Consider the following 15,772-nt stretch of genomic DNA (forward strand, 5'->3'; position numbering starts at 1 on the left):
AAATACAAAAATTCACAATTACCACAAAGATCGATTTAACATTTGAAAAATTTCTACAATACATTCAGATTTGTGTTCTGAAATTTAAAATGATCTAATTTACTCAATTTAATTCAATGTCAGTCATCTTTTGCACATGCTTAAAATTATTTGAGTCAAACTTTTTCAACTGCATTTTGTAAGCTACTCAATATATACTACATTGAAGTAAAACTAAGATTATGAGACACACAAAGCAAAGTGACACTTAAAAACAACTAAAGAAGGAAAAAAGTTTAGAAGAGAGATGGAAAAAATATTGATGTATAAATATACCTTGTCATAACATTGAAAAACACTAATTCCTTGAATTTTTCATGTACCATTTTGCTCTGGGTATGATGGGTAGCGAAATTTGTCGGCTGGTCCCATCCCAACTTGGATTTCTTGGATAGTCGCAATGATAGAATTTCATGTAAGAAACTATACATAATATTAAGTCACTATGAGCCCAATTGATTTCAAAGATTGTATAGAATATAATTGAATTTATGACAGCAAAATTAGAAAAAGACAAAGAGAATAATTTTGTTGTTGCAATGAACCAACCTATACCTATTTCAGTGTATCTTTGGAGTAGAGTCGGCAATTTCGAAGAATAAGATGATTTTGTGAGGATGGCGAATGACTGGGAAGTCATTAAAAAAATTAGGGATTAGAGGAATTAAAAGAGGAAAAAATTATTTAGAAACTAAGTAGAAAAAAATTAGGTGAACATGACACCAAAATTAGAAATAGACAAAGAGAAGAATTTTTTTTGTTGCAACGAACCAACCTATACATCTTTCAATGTATCTTTGGCCAACCTATATCTCTTTCAGTGTATCTTTGGAGTAAAGTCGGCAATTTCGAAGAAGAAGATGATTTTGTGAGGATGGCGAATGACTGGGAAGTCATTAAAAAAATTAGGGATTAGAGGAATTAAAAGAGGAAAAAATTATTTAGAAACTAAGTAGAAAAAAATGAGGTGAACATGGCACCAAAATTAGAAATAGACAAAGAGAAGAATTTTTGTTGTTGCAACGAACCAACCTATACCTCTTTCAGTGTACCTTTGGAGTAGAGTAGACAATTTCGAAGAAGAAGATGATTTTGCGAGGATGGCAAATGATTGGGACGTACACAAGAGGGAAGAATAAATTGTTGGAGGAAGTCATTAAAAAAATTAGGGATTAGATGGATTAAAAGAGGAAAAAAAAAACTATTTAGAAACTAATTAGATGGCACCAAAATTAGAAATAGACAAAGAGAGAAATAGACAAAGAGAAGAATTTTTGTTGTTGCAACGAACCAACCTATACCTCTTGCAGTGTACCTTTGGAGTAGAGTAGACAATTTCGAAGAAGAAGATGATTTTGCGAGGATGGCAAATGATTGGGACGTACACAAGAGGGAAGAATAAATTGTTGGAGGAAGTCATTAAAAAAATTAGGGATTAGAGGAATTAAAAGAGGAAAAAAAAAACTATTTAGAAACTAATTAGAAAAAATGAGGTGAAACATAAAAACACAAGAGAACTCTCTAAAACCTACACATAAGCTTTTTTTGTTGAGGTGGGATATGTTTGCACATGTGGAAAGAAATACTATGAGGTGACATGAGAGTTGACATGGGAGTCTGTTTTAAATATATATAATAGATAGATTTGAATTAAGATATAATTTGATTGATGGACACCGAAATTTTTTAAGAAGAGAGTTTCATGTCCAAAATCGACTTAATTGCAGTTTTTGTCCATTTATTTTCACTAATTTGCGAAATTGATCTCTATATTTTTAAATTCAACAGTTTTGGTTTCTCATTTTTTTTTTAATATTAAAAATATGGTGATTTAACATATTTTAAATGACATGTATACCATCTCATAGAACCTTCTAGATGCATTAATTGCCTATAAGTTATCAATTAAATTACAAAAAATGAAGAATTTCAAAAGTTGAAACTTAAATTTTTAGGTTTTATTATAATTTTATAGGTACTAATCATTCAACATCATCGTATCATATCTATTGTCGTTGAAAATATGTCAAATTATCATTTTTTTTGTTAAAAAGTTCAAATGAAGGATTAAAACTGTTGAACTTTAAAGTAGGGGACACAAAAAACAATTAAGATTAAAAAATATATTTAAATGTATTAAATTTTATTTTTCATATTGCCAGATAAATTAGTAGTATTAATAAAGTGAATGGTTGAAAAAATAATTATAAATGAACTTAGTAAATTGAAATGATGCTTATATTTATGGACATTTTTAAATAGTGCTTATAATTAGAGATATAAGTAGTAATAATAAAAAAAATAAATCATATTCAAAACTTATTCCTAAAAATAAATTGTAGCAATAATTTTATTTATAGTATAATTATTTGCATATAAAATCAATGTAATAATATTATATGTTGATCTATTTAACCGTATATCGGCCATTCCTTTTGTGGGGTCAATAGAAAGAGTATTCGTTGGTATGTTGAGATAGAGGAATACTACATATATTATGCATTTCTAAGGAAATAACAATGTTAGTAATAATATATCTTTTCCATTCTCGTGTTTGATGATCTATTAGCTCTACAACTATATTGTAAGTAGGAGTTGGAGGTTTTGTCTTGAGAATCTTGAAACCATTTTGGGTAGGGATCCAATTATCCTCTCATATGTTGATTTGCTCTTCCTTTCAAACAACCCATAGTCCACCTTTTTGTAAGAATCCACGGCTGTCCAACTTTTTGAAAATACCTTTGGGAAATTGGAAACAACCCATCATATAAGTGGGGATGGCTTGCACCACAACCATAATTAAGACCCCTTTGCCTGCACTTGATAAAATATGTTCTTTCCAACCTTTAATCTTCTTCCACACTATCCATCAACGGATTGAAAATATCATTTTTTTTTATCTTCCCACATAGATAGGGAGACCCAAATATTTCTAAACATGGTCCATTGCTTTGGTTTGTAGAGTATTTTGGATGAGAATGCGCTGTCCAGATTTGATTTGATAGAGTTGCATAATTCTCAGTATGATCCTAGCCTTCTTCATGTTTGCCCTGAAAAACAACAAGTTGTCATCAGCATAAAATACGTGTGAAACTGATGGGGGCTGATCTAGACAGTTTGATACCATGGATTTCCATGTGTATTATGAACTTTTATGATTAGGCCAAAATACACCTTACCAAAAACGATAAAAAGATAGGTGGACAAAAGATCGCCTTGTCTAATACCCCTTTGAGCTCTAAAATAGGGAAGAGGGAAAACATTAAGTAAAATGGAAAAAGAGACACTTGACACATAATTCATAATAAGAGTCAAACTCTTCTTAGAGAAATCCATACTTTGCATAATACCTTTAAGAAAAAATCTAATTCGAGTCTATCATAGACTTTAGGCATATCTAATTTCAGACCAACCATGTCATTCTTGCATTTGAGGTTCTTCATGTAGTGAAAGTTCTCAAAAACAAGTATATCATTATCTATTATAATCGTGTTAGTGACAAAATCACTTTGGAACGGTCCCACAATAGACGATATCATTTTTTTTATAAAGCACATTACTTAAAGTAATAGGAAGAAAATCACCTGAATTTGTAGAACATTTAATCTTAGAAAATCACGGAGATAGTGTACCAAGATATAAGAGGAATAATAATAATAAAAGGTTAGACATTTTTTCCTAAAGAAGAGCTCAAAACATGATTGACTTGATTTTCTATATAAAACCCCTTTAAGACAATTTTCTCTTTCAACTTGTGTTGTTCTTCGTCTTTTTTTCTCTCGCATCCCGTATCAATAAATTTAGTTCTATTTGCAAGTTAAGTTCTCTTTGCTCATGTTCGTACCTGTGTTGGTATACTTTATATTAAGAAACTGTGACCTCTAATTAAATACATTTTTTGGGGTCATTTTATTGGTTTTGTTTGTTGATAATTCATATTGTTTGTGTTCTTCCCTATTTTAATAGCAAGATTAACTTGAGAAGTAATAAAAAATTACTGACAACACATCTAGCAGTTCATAAAAAGTGCATATTCGTTCAAAGGTACAATACGGCATATGATGCAATTTGTAAAATACGCATCTTCACTCAAATGTATTGTCTGTAATTTTATTTTTATGCCACTATGGATTTGATTTGATTTTATACCCTTTCAATTTACTTATTTGATTTGGAAAATTTAGAGTTTTTGAATGTAATTGGCATTCTTGGGTGAGAATGATTATTGGAGAAAACAAAATCTAGTAGGATTTAACATTTCATAATTGAACATAAAGATCGTAAATTTATGAAAGAAAATCTTGCAAAAATTGAGTTCATCTATAGAAAATAATTCCTTTTAAATATGGAGTTTAAATTTCTTTTGAAAATTACACTTTATTTGATGCATTGGTGATGCGAGAACTTGTGTTGGGGGAGAAGGAATAAAGATCCTCTCTATTTCTATCAGAAGAAATAGATAGATCTAATACTTCAATTTTGGACTATATAAGGATATACACACATACTTTTTTCAAAATTGGTGAATTTTTTTTACCTTTTCATATCAAAACTGTATAAGTAAAAACTCATGATTCAGAAGAAAAAATATTGAAATTGATGGGTGATAGGGTGAACAGAATACAGACGCACCTCTTCATGTTCATGTCTTGTGAATTCGATGATAAGAGTTAGAAATGGGAAAATGAAAGCGACAGAGACAGAGACCACTCTCTCGTCCATGTTGGCAATGTAAAGTGTTCTAAAAAGTACTGGCTACACAAGCTTAGTCACAAAAACAAAAAAATATATGAAGAACCCTTTTTGGATTTTCTAAAAATAAGTTTGACAAAAAATAAAAAAAGTTGTGATGCTGTAGATAATAACTACCACCTTATGGATATGTAAGAAAATAAAAAGGTTTACTACTTTGTTACAGTGACATTCACAATTGAAATTAAGGTCCCATAGGAAGGAGATGACACATGCAACAAGGAGGGAGGGAGAGTATGCCCGCTATGTTCAAAGACATTCGAATAACTAAAAAGATCTTAGACGATTTTTAAATTATTTTTTGAGTATTTTATGTTTTTGTTATAATATTTTTAAAAAAGAATTTCAAAACTAAAATTTTAAGTGAAAATTAGTTTAAATAATTTATCTTAAAATATAATTTTAAGTATTTCATCAATTTGCTACATATTTTTTAGATAATGAAATTTCAAAAAAAAAAAAAAATGATTAAAATGAAAAGCTATTTTGAGAAGCCCTTCATAAAAAGAATTTTTGAAAGATACCTTTTAAAAGAAGTAATTTTTATCATATTAAAATCTCTAATAATGAATGTCAAAAATATTATTATTTTTTAATTAGTAACAAATAAGTTTAAAACAACTTCTACAATTTTTAAGTAAATTCTCATAAAGATCATTTTAAAAAATATAAAGTCAAAATTATATTTTAAAAATCTTAAACAAACGGACTCAATATGTTGAATACAATTTGGGATGTCAATAAAAACATAGAAATTATTTAGAGATGCGGTCATTTGAGTTAGAGTATAAATTGTTTCATTGACTTGTCTCTCAATAAATTCAATAAGAGAGTTTGTAAATTGAGAAGAAAAAAAAAAAAGTCTACAATCGTCAAAAATAGCGATAAATCTAGTAAAGTTTCTTTTGTAACTATGAAAGAAATCACGTTACTTCTTCTCTATGTTCTTTTACTTGAAAAGTCATGTTACTTCTCGCTCTAACGGTACAAACAAGAACATCATATAATACAACAAAATATTATGTTATTGTCACAATATTTTATTTTATCCGTAGCTTAATCTATTCATAAATAAATTATCAAGAAATTTAAATCTAGTTACCATCATGGTTGATTATAGATTCGTCGTGGCTTCCCTAAGTAAAATATTTTCATTCTATGCTAGAGCTGCTATCCTTTTACTATGACCTTCTAGCTTTCGCATATGAAAATAAAAAACCAAGCAAGAATAAGTCCACTGTGAAACCAAGTAGATGAATAGATATAAAATGTATTGAATCTTAATGTAATTGTAATAATTGATAGTGCATTAAAATTGATAAATTACTCTAAAATAGTATCTCGGTGATGAAACAAAAAAACTCCATAAAAAAATCTATAGAGATGTAAATTCAATAAAATATATCACAACTCACCTGAAGAAGAAAATTAACATTTGTCACATTCACAAGACACACATCCCTTAAATATACAAATATTCCTCAATGAAAATAGAATATATGTACGCTCACATCAAACGTATCGATCAATGATATTTTATATAATAAAATATTTAAGTATTAACTCAACTAACAAGGTTGATATTATTAGGTTGGACATCATATCTTGAGTTCAAACCTAGGACTTCACAATAGTGTGTGTCAATTTCTGATGATATTTATTATCTTACAAAACAAAATAAAGTCTTTGCAAATAATATAAATCATACTACTCTATCTCATTTATATCTCACTTATTTGCTAATCCAACTCAACAACTATGCAACATATTGAAATGATAGTATACTACTTATTAGTTGGCTTACTCACATACATGAAAAATTACTTAAGTTGTGTACATTTTTACTATAAAGAATATGCAAATGCATTAATAAATACAAATCCACACATAAGTTTGTTGACAAGTTCAAGAAAACAGACTTGATGTACAGAAAAAGAAAACAAATTTGATATTGGAAATGCTGTAAATCCTCTTGCAACTGATGAGGACAAAAAGCTAGTCATCTTGAAGAGTCCTAATGTTGTGAACCCCATTGTTTGCGCATATTACACATGTATTGATATATTTTTATATGTGTATATGTAATTTTTGCATTATTAATATTTAATTATTTTTCACTACAAAAGTACATAAAATAAAAATATAAAGGTCTAGTGTAACTAACAATATAATTAATTGTCAACTTCAAAATTTAGGAGAATATTAAAATTTTAAATATCCCAACGTGAAATAAAAATAATAGTTTTTTCATGAACATCATTTATTTATTTGTCTATACGTTAAATTTTGGTATGTTTGCATCATTGTTGTTCCTCAACTGTTTTAGTTGAAAATTTAACCATACTTGTTTTTGTTGAATAACCTTTGAACATTTGTAATTAATAATGTTATATATGCCAAATTACTATATATGTATCTAATAATGTTAAATATGCCAACACGGAATGAAAATTATTTTATTTCACAAACATCATTTATTTATTTATTTACATGTTAAATTTTGGTTTGTTTGCACCATTGTTACTCCTCAATTGTTTTTTAGTTGAAAAATTAGTCATAATTGTTCTCGGTGAAGAACCTTTGAACATTTGTAACTAATAGTGTTTGTTAATGGGATACAATAAAAATATATTGTGAACTTGAAATTGAAGAGCTGAGATCGAATAATATTTTTTAAAGCAAAGTACAACAAAATCCATCGCGATAAATTAACATTTCAATTGCATTAGTTATTTGCAGCACCCTAAAAATATTATTATAAAATGAAAAAATCAATAACAAAAAATAGAGAAGAAAAAACCTAAAATAATCTAAAATAGAATAATCTATTTATTTATATTGATAAAATGAGGTTATTGTTTAAATAGCAAGAGATTGAATCATTATAGTAACACTTTTGTAAGTCCAACTAATTAATTTGTATTATTTTCGTTTCAACGTACGTTACCACACCATCATTAACATATAAAAAAATAAAATCAGTAATATAGTTAATTTAAATTGTAAAAATGGAAATGTATTATAATATATTGCTTTTGATTGATAAGTGTATGATTTCTTAACTAATCCTACACAATCACTTTGTAATGACTTTTAGAGTTCCATTTTTTAGAGATATAACATTAATTTGTTAACTTTGTTTTGTTGAAAGTACATTATTTTTTTTTGTTAGTGCAAGTTAAGTGATACTTTATTTGCATTTATAGATAATGAATTACAAGGAATACATACTTGAATTAAAGTATAATTTGGTTGGTGAGAGAGACATCAAAGAGGTTTAAGAAAAAAAAATTGAGTTCAAAATTGTTTATTAACTATTATAAAAATCAAAATTGCAATCTTTTGTATATTTTATTATGGTTGAGTGAGATGCTAGATGAATTTGGACCCTCTAATATTGAATGGATTAAACATGAAAGGGGTTATGTTTGAATGTCGTATCAAATTTGTAAATGAAAATTGTAAGACCCATAATTTTAAAGTACCATTTATGTATTTTTGGTGTATTTTGGATTTTGGCTCGGAGGCTTTTAAGCCAAAGTTAATAATATTTTGGAGTTTTATAATCAAAAAGATATTTCGATGCCAATTAGAATTTCTCGTCGATAAATAAATTGAAATTAACTGCGGTAAATACTTTACGGTTAATTTAAGGCGTTTCGGGTGAAACAGTAATTTAATAAATATCTAGATGTTGAGATATTTGTTAAGTTATATTTATTATATTTATATATGTTTGTTTGGAGGGAAAAAGAAAGGAAAACTAGAAGGAAGGAAAAGGAAAAGAAAATAGTATATAAAAGAAGGAAGGAAAAAGGAAGAAAGGAAAAACAAAGGAAAGAAAAAGAAAGGAAGGAAATTTCCAAATTTTCCATCTCCTTCCTCAAACCACCGTGAAACCCAAAATTCCATCCTTCTCCATTTTTCGTTTTCGTTGCTTCCTTTTCTTCAAAGCTAGTGACCCAAGGTTGGGTGAGAGTTAGATCAAGGTTTTCGCAACTCCACTCTTCCTCTTTGATTCGAAAACGAAGAAAAACGGTTTTGAGATCCAAACACAAACCCCTCCGTTTCTTCTAGATCCGAACGTCATTTCTCGAAGAGACAGAAGGGAAAGTTGCTCACCACCACGCTACTCGCGGTACCGAAAACGCGCGTTAAAGCTAACGTTGAGGTAAGGGCTCCTTCCAAACTTCTAGCTTGCATTAGGGACTTATCTGTAGTTGTGTGGGAAGGAATTTGTTAGGGTTAAATGTATCGATTTGGGGAAAAACGAAACTAGTGCGTTATGGGTAAAAACCTTAGAGTTAGGTTTTGTTTATAGTGATGAATGTTTCGTGGTAAATGAAATTTGATGTATCTGGGTGTTATGTTGCGTGATTTGTGTTCGTTGTATTTGGTGTGTTCGTACTTGATGTTTGTTAATTGGTGTGGTTGTTGTGAATTATGGTTTGAATGTGAAAGTATGTTTGAATTTGTTTCTGTGGAATTTGAAAACCATTAGAGTTAAACGAGTATTAAAAATGGGGAATCTTTTAATACCTCGGTTTACTTAATGTGTATTTGAGGAAAATGTTTAAGTTAACTGGGCGTTGAGAATGGGGAATCTCTTAATGTCTCGGTTACTTAACTATCGTTTTTGAAAATCGTTTCGGTAAATGAGTATTAAGAATGGGGAATCTCTTAATGACTCGTTTACTGAATGTTTTGCGAGAAAATCGTTTAAGTCAAAAGTATATTAAGAATGGGGAATCTCTTAATATGACTGTTTGCTTAACGTTTTGTTTTGAAAATCATTAAGTTAAATCGGTATTAAGAACGGGGAATCTCTTAATGACTTATTTAATTAATGTTGTTTGAAAGTCGTTTAAGTTAAATGGGTATTAAAAATGGGGAATCTTTTAATATCTGCATTTGCTTAACGATTGTTGTGAATGGAGTCTGTGTATGCTCATGCATTTCATTTGGTAAATTGTGTCGACCCGTGATAGGTGACACCTTGGTAAACTGTACTGACCCGTGATAGGTTGTACGTTTACGATTTACTATTTAGTAATTCGTGTTGACCCGTGATAGGTGACACCTCGGTAAACTGTACTGACTCGTGATAGGTTGTACGTTTACGATTTACTATTTAGTAATTCGTGTTGACCCGTGATAGGTGACACCTTGGTAAACTGTACTGACCCGTGATAGGTGGTACATTTACGATTTACATTTTTGGTGAATTGTGCTGACCCGTGATAGGTGGCACCTAGGTAAACAGTACTGGTCTGTGATAGGCGGTACGTTTACGATTCCCGCTTTTTCTTTTAGTAAATCGTGTTGACCCGTGATAGGTGACACCTCGGTAAACTGTACTGACCCGTGATAGGTGGTACGTTTATGATTTACGCATTTTAGTAAATCGTGCTGACCCGTGATAGGTGGCACCTCGGTAATTGGTACTTTGGCCTGCGATAGGCGGTACAATTATGATTTACGGCCCTTCGAGGAGGGTTTTGGTTTGGAATTCCGAGTCCATGCATTTTGGCATATACGCATTGCATTAGGGTGCTTGGCACACGAGTCGTGTTTGATTGAGTTTTATGATTGAGTGATTTGAATTTGATTTATCGTGTTAATTGCGTTGAAAATGCTAAGTGTTATGTGTTGATTATTGTGTGTAAGTATGATGGTTATCGAGATCCCAATTGCCGTGGTAATCGCGTAGAAATTGCTAAGTGTTAAGTTGTGAACTTGATTAGGAATGACTTAGGTTAATTCATGAATTTTTGGAAAAATGATCAGGGAAATCGATTTCCCAATCGATTGGATGGAAGTCAGGGGCTTGGCCAAATGAACAAAATCGATTAGCCAATCGATTTTGTAATCAGTTTTTTTGAAAATCCCTTTCGAAATCGATTGCCCAATCGATTGGCCATTAAGTCAGGGGCTCAGCTATCCTGTCAATCGATTGCCCAATCGATTGAATCAAGCCAGAGTTCAAAATTTCACTAAAAACCTTCAGGAAATCGATTTGGAAATCGATTGGTATTAAGTCAGGGGCTCCGTTATCCTGTCAATCGATTGCCAAATCGATTGATTCAGCCCAGGATTCTATTTTCATTAAAAATCTTCACCCCAATCGATTGCCCAATCGATTGGCTCAGTGAAAATCCTCAGTTTTAGTTGTATGATTAATTGCTCATGAATCTATCCATGTCTTGTTTTATTATGTGTTAATTAGGAGATCGAGAACTGCATTTTACCTTCATTTTCATTGGCAATGTACTGTATGAACTTTTCGCATATTGAAAATCCTGTTAAGGTGCATGCTTAGTTGAAAAGTTGTTTTGAGCATTCAAAAACTTAATTGCTATGTGTTAAATGTTATTTTCTGGTTGGTGACCCTTTACAACTATTGTGGAAATCTGGGCTTTGCCCTCAGATGAGAGTCAGGACGGCCCTACCGGTTCGTACCCTACGGACAGAAATGGAGATGGGAACGCTTGACTGCTGTTGCGTTAGGAGGATCTCACGGGGCGCGTGGAGATTACTCAGGGTGTATAGCTTTTTGGTAGGATGATCAGATTAGGATGATGTATAGGGACTAGGGGTCCTTCTTTTGGTTTGAAGTATTTTTAGTTTGGAAAACTGTACTTATACAAATATTATCAGTTTGATATCATCTTTGGATGGGTTCCATGTACCAATTGATGTTGTGTAAATGTTTTGGATTTATAATTGGAGAAACTTTTCCGCTGCGTAAATTGTAATGACTCGATTATTTATCCAAAGACATTTCCTCATTTGTTTTACTTTGTTTTATTTTAATTTCTTTTAAAAAAAAAAATATACCCTCGCTTTGAAAAACGGGGTGTTACAAAAATAGATTTATTTATTTATTTGAGGACATAAGCTACAATTTTTTTGAATGACAGAAGCTAGGTTAATGTTTGAAGGTCGTATCAAATTTATAAATGAAAATATATTTTTTATTTATTTGAGGACATAAGCTAAAGTTTTTTTTGAATAACAAAAGCTATAAATTAATATAAAGAATACCAATTGTGTGATGAAAATCTAATAGAATGAAATAGAAATGTCAATATTTGAGTTCTTTCTTACATATAAATCCGATTTTTCAAACTCAAAGTATGTGCCTTTGAAATGTGTCGAGACGTCTGAAGGTAAAAAAAATAAGATCTTAATCCAAGATTGATCTTGGCAGTGATGAAGATCGATCTTGGTTTTGTTGAAACAACAATATCAATCTTGGTTTGCTTTAAAAACAGTAAAATCAATTTTATCAAAATATGATTTGATTGTAATGCATAAAATAAATAGAGATAGAGATAGAGAGATCACACAAGGATATATCCTGGTTCACCCAACCCGGGTTACGTCCAGTCCTCACAACCGTGAGATTTTTCACTAAATGTTCAAACCAAGATCGTTCTTGGTTTTCATGGATCAATCTTGATCTTTACACAATTCCTACCCTTCTACCTAGAAAGGATTTCTTCAATTCTACCTTACTGTTTTGGAAAGGCTTTAACAAGTTACCTTTCAAAACATGAAAGGATTTTTACAATTTACTCAAGATTTGACAAAACAACCTTGAGTTACAAAGTGATGGATTTGAGACTATTTAGAATCTTGATATTTACTCAACTCTTGTTTGAGAAATATATTCTGTAAATAGACCTCAGTTGTAAATGATTACAACACAAAGATTAAAACAAAACAACAAACTATAAGAAAGATTTTGAGACACTTGAGTATGATTGAAAATATTGATCTTTTGCTTGGTGTTGATTGTTGTGTTTTGTTCTTCAACTTGCAGCTGCATTTATAGACTCCAAGAAGGCTTATGACAGCTCATGTGACTGTTGGAAAGGGACCAGCTGTCATAAAAGAGTTGTTGGATAAGTTCTGCCAAAAGCAAGATTGCTGAGCTGTAGCAAAAGATCGATCCAAGATTGATCTTTTGGTTTGTGATGAACTGGCCTTGTACTTTGTGATTTGTGTCAGTATGTCAGCCTTGAGTACTGCTTTTCTGTTACTTGTGCAGGCTTTAGAATAGTTCAAATCAGTAGTGTACTTTGCTACTTGTAGTCTTGTACTTGCATTTGCTTTTCAAGAGGAATGATCTTTGTGATATGCCTTTATTGAAGCATACATTTGATTCTTCAAATTCTGGAACATATATGACTTGGATGGATCTTTTATTGATTATATGAGAGTATAGGATGAATATTATTTCCAGGATTGATCTTTGTTTTCCAGAACTGCTTCAAGATCAATCTGCGTTTTTCCAGAACTGCTTCAAGATCAATCTGCGTTTTTCCAGAACTGCTTCAAGATCAATCTGCGTTTTTCCAGAACTGCTTCAAGATCAATCTGCGTTTTTCCAGAACTGCTTCAAGATCAATCTGCGTTTTTCCAGAACTGCTTCAAGATCAATCTGCGTTTTTCCAGAACTGCTTCAAGATCAATCTGCATTTTCCAGAACTGCTTTCTTTGATCTGGTTTGTGATGTTTGATTCCTATCTTGTTTTAACACACTCAAATGCACATGTTAAATATCAAAACACTTAGAATCATAATTAGAATTCTTAATTAACTTTTTGTTTGTTTTCATCAAAACATTAAATTGAGATTTTGTCTCAACAACGTCTTGGTTCCAATTTTTTTTTTTTTTTTGATACCCGATTAAATTTCTTAAAATACAAAACAACATACACATATATATAAATGTGTTTTTCTAGTTGTTTGGATAATTTATAGTTAATGTCATAGACGTAGAAAAATATACTGATTGAGTCACAAATTTTTCAAGAAATGAGCAGAGATGGCTTAATGAGATCAGATTCGTATTTGCTAATGATAATTGAAATATATAGGATGATATAATTAATAGGACATATTTTATTACCAACAAATATGCATATTTAAGGTTGGAAATGGAAGAAAAGGTAAAGTTGATTTTAGTGAGAAGATGATAGGTTTATTTTCATGAGGAACTTTTGTGTGTTGGTTTTCAACATATGTATATGATGTGTGAGATGAAAAAATTAAATTGAGAAATTGAAGATGTAAGATGAATTGTAGAAGCTTATGAAGGGTGCCACATAAGAATATAAACGATGTGTCACACTGTGCACCAATTACTTGCTATGTGAAAACTAATAAGACTTTCATGTTATCAAAAAAAATAAAAAAAAATAAAAAAAAATTGCATTTCTTTTGAAAAGAGACAATATCTTACCCAATTGTATAATATTAGTCAGTTATCCAATAGGCCTTTATATGATTTCTTTGATGGAATTGGCCTTTTGATGATAAAGTCATTAGCTTATTCCTTTTTGTCATACTCCCTCTAGTCAATATTATAAGCAAAAAATTATCCTCAAATCTTGATCACTATTATAACCAAAAGGGATATATATTTTACATGAAATATAGAAAATTAATTGCACCCAACTAACTCTCATAAAAAGAGTGTTACATATTACGAAGAACTCTTAGAAGAAATGTGCAAAAGCTTGCTGAACTTTAAAATATATCACGTGCTTACAAACTCACAACTTACTTTTTATTTTTAAATATTATAGAGCATTGTATTTCATATGGTTTCATGAAACTTCTTCCAAAATAAGAACGTCTACTCTGCCTACATAATCACCTCTCCCGAGAAACTATCATAGTAGCCACTACCAACCAATTTTGCAATCCAATAATAAAACTTGTTTGCTGCCACCATTATAGGGTTTCCATTGGGAATATGTACAAGGTTTCTACAACTAATCTTCTTTATGGTTTATCTAAAATTCTTTTCCATCAAGTGGGATGGTTGAATTTTCCATGTATTTGTTAACCTTCGCAAAAAAAAATTAATAAAAAATTGAAGGTTATCTTGAATTTGTGTAACTTTAAGCAATAGTATACACAATTACACACATAATGTATCTAAATAAATTTTCACATGAGATTGGTTGCACCGAATGCATCCTTGTTTCTTAATTTGAATTTGTTTTTATTGAAAAAGCAGAAAACAAAAACAAAGAGAGAAAAGAGATATCGGAGACAAGGCTTTTGAATGTGTTCTAGTATCGCAATTTGAATTTGTTTATAATAATGATCGAAGTACTTGAGTAATCAAATTTATAGATTTTTTTTTTTTTGAGATTTCTTAAAATATTACTAACATGGTCATGAAGTTTATTTTTATTTATATAATAAATATAACCAATTTTTCTTTACATTTATTTTAAAAATTTCAATGGATAGTTTAGGGACAGTTTATTTTCTAAAAATATTTTCAATTTTTACTTTGTATGCTTGTGATTGGAATGATATTTGGTTGTCTCTTTTCTGAATTTTCAAAATTATTAAATATATTTTTACATTTTCAAAAATATTCTTAATATATTTTCTAACGTTAATTTTATTAGTGGAAACAAACACAGAAGTAAGCATATCCTTAATAAATTGCTCCATTTTTAAAATCAAAGAGATTAATTTTCATGACTAAAACCTATTCGGGGCGGTTTTAACTTTTAATTTTCAAATCTCAAAACACTAAAACTACTTTTTGATTTTAAGTTTTTAGTTTTTTTATTTTTAAAATTAACTAATTTTAAAAATTATTATCAACATTATCATGTTCCCTTTAAAATTTATTAACAAGAATCCTTTCATTCATAATAATAATAATAACAACAATTAGTAATAATATTTCAATTATTAAATTTAACAACATTGCTACTACATTTTAGGATGTGCTCATTCTATTTCTAGCATTTATATTAATGAAGTTTTTCTTTTTAAAAAAATATCTATTTTGTTCTGCATATATGAATTGTTTTGAATTTAATTTTTACAAAAATAAAATAAAAAACTTGTTTAAAAGGGGAATGGAATGCAATGGAAGAAAGGGTTTGAAAAGGTTGGTTTGTTCTCCTTCCCCCACCAAATACAACGACCATTTACATACTTT

Source organism: Cicer arietinum, chromosome 4 (assembly GCF_000331145.2).
Source record: "Cicer arietinum cultivar CDC Frontier isolate Library 1 chromosome 4, Cicar.CDCFrontier_v2.0, whole genome shotgun sequence".
NCBI classification, from domain to species: Eukaryota; Viridiplantae; Streptophyta; class Magnoliopsida; order Fabales; family Fabaceae; genus Cicer; species Cicer arietinum.